This window comes from Prionailurus bengalensis, chromosome C1 (genome assembly GCF_016509475.1).
Source record: "Prionailurus bengalensis isolate Pbe53 chromosome C1, Fcat_Pben_1.1_paternal_pri, whole genome shotgun sequence".
In the NCBI taxonomy this organism is placed as follows: domain Eukaryota; kingdom Metazoa; phylum Chordata; class Mammalia; order Carnivora; family Felidae; genus Prionailurus; species Prionailurus bengalensis.
This window is the reverse complement of record NC_057345.1, coordinates 145,541,071-145,548,090: the sequence shown is the minus strand read 5'-3', so window position 1 is coordinate 145,548,090 and position 7,020 is coordinate 145,541,071.

The following is a 7,020-nucleotide window of genomic DNA, read 5'->3' as shown; positions in this document are numbered from 1 at the left end:
CCTTCACATTGTCTCTCTCTCTCTCTCTCTCTCTCTCTCTCTGTCTCTCTCTCTCTCTCTCCCCACCCCTTTTTTTTTTAAATCCAAAAACTAGTGGAGGGGTAGTTTTGTATTTTTGGAAACCAGGAATGAGAAAGTCATATCAAAATCCAAAATGATTATTATTTTTGTTATTATCTTAGTTTGTGTGTCTTTTTATTTTTCTTATGGAAGAGCAGCCCTAGTATTTCCTGTAGGCTAAAAATTTGTCTCCAATGCAACATTTGTGGGTAAGTAGCAGGAGAGACTTCTTTCAAGAAATATCTACTCTTCAGGCCTGGTGTGTTATTTTCTAGAACTTCACATTGAAGTTCTAGAAAGTCAAACATTGATCTATCTTCTTTACAACAGGAATATCTTTATGAGAGTAGATTTCATGCTTTTCTATTTGGTAGCAGAAGGACTTATTAAAACAAGCACTAGTGGCATTTGGAGAAACAAAACAAGGAAAAGCAGAACTACTCTGGTGGAAGCAGACTCAGGAAGCCAGGAGTCCAGAACACCAAGCTAAAATAGCAAATTTGGAATACCATTATCTTATAGAATGGCATGTTTCCCTGTTAGTGAATTTAGCAATTCATTTTCTGCAAAGACCACAAAAATGACAATTGTAACTGAAATAGACAACTGAAAATAGGGTGTCTTGGGGATTGAGGCCAGTACTAATTGGCCTCAATTCTGAGTCTTGTTTCTGAAATGCTTCTTTTCTATGGCTTGGCTACAGCTACAAGAAGTGTATGGACAGAACTTACTTCTTTTCCAACTAGGCAGCTTTTCCTAAAATTATTTTATCAGTGCTCCCAGTTGCTCACCAAACCATGTGGTTGTCTATCTCCAAGAAGTACATTTTTTTAATTTTTTTTATGTTTATTTATTATTGAGAGACAGAGAGAGACAGAGCATGAACAGGGGAGGGGCAGAGAGGGAGATACACAGAATCTGAAGCAGGCTCCAGACTCTAGGCTGTCAGCACAGAGCCAGACACTGGGCTCGAACTGGTGAACCACGAGATCATGACCCTAGCTGAAGTCAGACCCTTCAACGACTGAGCCACCCAGGCACCCCAAGAAGTACATTTTCATTCAGAGACTTATTTAGAAGTATATAATGTTATAACTTGCACAAATAAATTATTCAAATAGGGCCACAGGTTTTTCCATGCCTAGGTGGTTCTGGAGTACTTGAACTAAGACATCAACAGCCGCCACTTCATTGACTGATTTGAAAATTGTCTACTCAATTATAAGGCATGTAGCCACATCCAGATGTTCATTAGTTATTGCTTATTCAGAGGAGTGGCTATATTGGTCTTCATATATTTTTAGGTTTATTAGAGTGTGAACATATACTGTAATTACAAGATGCAGATGAGCAACCATCTGCACATATCTCTCCTCCTCTCAAGGACTTTCAGATCAAACTGAGTCATATTCCACTGATGAGTTTCCCCTGGATTAAAGCTTGAGAGCACTGTAAATGACAATAATTATGGTGCTGAAAATATGTTTCTTTGGACTGGAAACTTCCTTTTCTGTCTTTTCATGCTTTTAAAATAACTTGGAAAATAAACAATGTCTTGTGTGATATGTTAATAAGCCCCCTTAGGTCAATATTATTAGTTATGTTTCCAATGGACTATTATTGATAAATGAGCAATTTATTTTTAGGTAACAATTTAAGGACCATAACTAGCAACCAAAATATCAGATCATAATTCTTAAAGACCTATCTTTATGCAGTTAGTCACTTCGACACATCTTTGTTTTTAATAAAAAGACTGATACTGTCTCAGCTGTGATATGCGTATGTTTTTTGGTATTTTGAGAAATATTTATCGGGAATGTCTACCATAGAAGGGTCCTCTGGTAGTTCTCCAGGTTTTCCTGCCATAGCTTAACGTCCCATGGAACATTCCAATTCTGTCAGTAATTTTTGCTCATGAAAACAATGAATTTACAAAGCTTATTTGAAACAAGTATTTTTCGATTGTATTTTCCTTTGGAGGAATACACACTCAGAAATATATTATTTCAAAATCATGGAGCAAAATAGTACAGCCATACCTCATTTTATTGAGCTTCTCTTTACTGCATTTTATTGCATTTTTTACGAATGGAAGGTTTGTGGCTACCCGTGTCAAGCAAGTTTATCAGCACCATTTTCCAACAGCATTTGCTCACTTGTGCCTGTGCCACATTTTGGTAATTCTCACAATATTTCAAGCTTTTTTATTATTATATTTATTATGGTGATTCCTGATCAGTGATTACAACTTGCTGAAAGTACAGTTGATGGTTAGCATTTTTTAGCAAGAAAGTATTTCTGAATTAAGGTATCCACATTATTTTTTATGCTATTGGACACCAAATAGACTATGGCATAGTGTAAATCTAACCCTTACATGCATTGAGAAACCAAAGAAATTCATTCAACTCACTTTATTGCAATATCAACTTTGCTGCGGTGGTCTGGAACCAAACCCACAAAATCTCTGAGGTATACCCATATGACTTTGTGTGGTCTCTTGGAGAGCACCAGCTTTGTTTTTGAATTATAACAAATTAATGGGCTCTGGGGAGATAATTCAGAGAACTATATAACAAGTATGTCCAGTTTAAAAGATTCCATTCCCATCTCAATGTTACATTATTCAGCACATCTATTGCATGTCTAGAATGGGCAGAGTACTACTGAATATTTGGCAGATTGAGAAAAAAAATAATATAACATGGTCTGTGATGTCCTGCTTATTAACTAGCAGGGGCAGATATACTTAAAACTGTTAAGTATGGTAAAATGAACTAAGCTGACACCAGAATATAGACTCAAACAATGTCCTGGGCAAAGGAAACTGAATAGAAAGGATTGATTATGATTGGGATTTCTCAGACTCTTGTCTACCAAGCAATTCCCCTTCTTGTTTTCTAGTTCAGCTCTTTAAATATTTATATTCTTTTTATTTCATTTTTATAAATTAGGTATAGGGAGTCAAGACTCCCATTTAAACTCAGTTTTCAGGGGCACCTGGGTGGCTCAGTGGGTTAAGCATCAGACTTCGGCTCAGGTCATGATCTCACAGTTGGTGGGCTTGAGTTGGTGGGTTCGAGCCCCACATTGGGCTGTACTGACAGCTCAGAGCCTTGAGCCTACTTTGGATTCTGTGTCTCCATCTCTCTCTGCCCGTCCCCTGCTCGCACTCTCTCTCTCTCTCTCTCAAAAATAAATATTAAAAAATTTTTTTTAATAAAAATAAAAAAAATAAACTTAGTCTTCAAATCAAAAAATCAACAAATGACAAGCTACTTAGCATGCCCATGGGAATGCAAATTAAATAGAAACAATATATCCCCTCCCAAGAAAAAGGTTGATAAGTTTTGGCAAAAGTAGGGAGAAACTGGGAGTCTCAAACACTGCTGATGTGAGTGTAAATTGAGGGAGGTCAATTCGGCAATGCCTACCAAAGTTAAAAATAATCTTGTACTCTTATATAGCAATTTAGCTTCTGTATATTTATCTCAGAAAAACAGCCATATCTAACCACAAAGGAAAATGTGTAAGGGTGCTCAGAGCAGCCTTTTTGAAAGAGTAAATGTTAGTAAAATTCACTCACTAAATCTCCATCAGGATGTGAATAGCTAAATTATCCAGGAATGAAATAGATCTAGAGATATTGAAATAGATTTCTAAGATACCCAAATGACAGGTTGTTATGCAAAGTAAAGAAATCTACACTTAGAAATAATATATATCTTTTTTAGAGGTATATACATGTGTATGTAACTACAAAGAAATCATTCTGCTAAAATAGCTTATGAAGAGAAAGGCATTGTTATTAGAGGTAGTTCAGCATTTAGTCATACATGGAATAAAGCAAAGGATGATCAGAGGTGGAAGGAAAGCAAAGAGGCTACGGCCAGACACAGATCTGTGATCCTTAGACTTTGGTTTTAGTTCATGTTGTGTAATTTTTACAGAATTAGAGTAGATTGCCAGTACCTCGATCTTGGATTTGCCCTTCGCTGGTTCTTTCTCATTATAAAAATCTTTAAAGAATATGGGGCCAAATGCAGAAGGATATCTAATTAGCAAGCCCCAAATTTCTAGCTCATTCCCACAATTCATATCTCTATTGTCTGCTTAAAAGACATTTGCCATTTTTTGTTCCTGATTAATCTATTGGACTCTGAGACTGAAGGCTCCAATAAAACCTCTGGTTTTTCATTGCATTGTAAAAAATTTTTTGACCATCTCCTTTGTCTCTTCCTCCATTGGTTGGTGAACTTGCAAACTTGAAATCTTATATTACAAAGAGTCTCACATATTCAAGCCGGTAACTTCTTTTCTTTTTTCCTAACGTTGCCCATTTTGGCAATTTTTCAGCCATATTCACATTAATATTCATGAGAAGGTGGATTAAACTTGAAACTCAGATCAAATACATGTTTTGTGCTATAGCAGAGCTAATAAAAGTTTATGTGAAAAGGACTGTCTTTGCATGACCAAAATAAAGATATTGAGTTTTCCAGAATTTATTTGCTTATTATAATTTTTGTTTCATTTTGCCAAGATATTCAAAAGATTACTTATTTGCAAAATTCATGACATTAATATTTGCTAAGTTTTTCTCTTAAATTCAGTGTTCACATTTGCTTTCTTATTTGATGAATGCAATGTGTTTAATATAGAGGTAGCTTATTAAATAGTTGTTAATCTAATGAGTGACAAAAGATGTATATTCAAAATGAATCTGCATAAAACAAGAATATAAATATACCAACATTCTAAAATATTAATTGGTAAATTTACTTAATATGACTCTGACTACAATGAAAATAATTGCATCTGATTTAATATATGTGTTTTATCCTCTCTGACAAACTTTATAGCTACATTTTTACCCAAGACCACAATCTTAGTCCATGTGGACTGCCATAACAGAATACTATAAATTGGGTAACTTATAAGCAACAGAAATTGTCACAGTGCCTTGTGAGAGTCTGCTTCCTAGAAGTCCTCTCACTGTGTCCCCACATGGCAGAAGGGATGAAGGAGCTCCTTTGGGCCTCTTATGAAATCACTAACCCCAGTCCTGGGGATTCCACTCTAATGACCTATTCAGCTCCCAAAGACTCCACTTCCTAATATCATGTTGGGGGTTAGAATTTCAACATATGAATTATGAGGGGGGACACAAACATTCAATCTAAAGCAATCATCTTGTTATGCTCATTTTCAATTTAATATGTAGCATTTATAATGGGGGGGATACTACACATTCCTAGAAATAAAGAGTTTGGGTCTGGAAAACTAGTAGTCTGATAAGATCTTAATTCCATGGCAGCCAGGAAGAAAAGCCTTAGGACCCTGAAAATGTCTGAATTAAATACAAAAGTGCTAAACACCAAAGGGTCTTCTAGGAATGACACAGAAACGAGGAAAGCTATTGAACAGCGCTCATTCATCCTTTCCACTCTTTTATTTATCGTGGGAACTGGAATGAAACCATGGTAACCACCGTAGTCGGGAAGTGAAACATTATTTATCTAAGTTTATATTTTAATGATTAAATTCATAGACTCTAGGATGTAGCAGAGCAAAATTTAGAGTCCTGGATCTGCTATTACTAGCATATAAACCCGTCTTAGCTCAGACTGCTATAACAAAATATCATATACCAGGTGGCTTAAACGACAGAGATATATTTCTCACAGTTCTGGAGACTGAAAGTTCAAGATCAAAGTACCAGCAGATTTGGTGACAGGTGAGTGTTCTTCACCTGCATCTCAGATGGCTGTCTTCTCACTGTGTCCTCACATTACCTTTCCTCAGTGTGTGCTCCTGGAGAGACAGCTCTCCTGTCTCTTCTTCTTCTTATAAGGGCACTAATCTCATAATAAGCACTTCACCCTCATGACCTCATCTAAGCCTAATTACTTTCCAAAGGCCCCGATTCCAAATGCCATTACACGGGGGATTAGGGTTTGACATATGAATTTTGGAGGGACACAAACATTCAGTTCATAAAACAAACAGAAGCAATGTAGTTTATCTTTCTAAGTTTCAGTTGTCCTATCTGAAAATCAGGACAATTGTAATGTCTATCAAAACATTTTTATATTAAATAAGATAACACACGTAAAACACATATCATCTCCATATATTTTGGCATAACCTATATGAACAATAGACAATGTTATTTTGTAATCATTTACTAGATCGTCTTTTCTTCTGTGAGACAACTGTCAAGTTAATATCCTTTTAATGTTAACTTCAGCTGTAATAACTGGTATTATTTCACTTATCTGTAAAATAGAAAGATGTCTCTTTGCACCCATGCCTATTCATTTGTCTAGATAGATAAGAGACATAGATAGAGATGATAGATTAGATAAATATATAGAATTTCTCTATTGAAAAATCCGTATTTAAAATCCACATGTAAAATATCATTCTTTTATTTTTACTCCAATAGACAAAAAATACCAAGTACCAAGAAAAATGAATGTGCTCGATTGTAGTTTGAATATTGTCTTTGGCCAATCTTTTTACCTGCATTTCTTGACACTCCAAAAACTAGGTTGTGCCTAACCTTTCAATACCAAAGGAATATTCTGCTCTCAGAATACTAAGAATGGGTGAGGGAACAATGATGAGCTACAAGTACTTGCTTGAATGTAATTTTAAAAGTCAACAAAGCAATCTGAATCATTTTATGTCTGTTATAATTACACACCGGGCTCAGTATATCAGAATATACAAAGGTCCACACATTCCTGGATGAGAACCTGAGGTTCACTAGCCCATAGATAAGCCATGCTACAATTTACAATAGGAAGACAGAGCCAGTTTAGGAATTACTGAACCAAGTAAAAAGCTGGGTTGCTCAGACATGTCTACAAGGACAAGACATTTGCTGAGAATGCACATTCAAAAAAAAAAAAAACAACCAGATAGTTAGAGGAAAAAAGATAAATTTCAAAA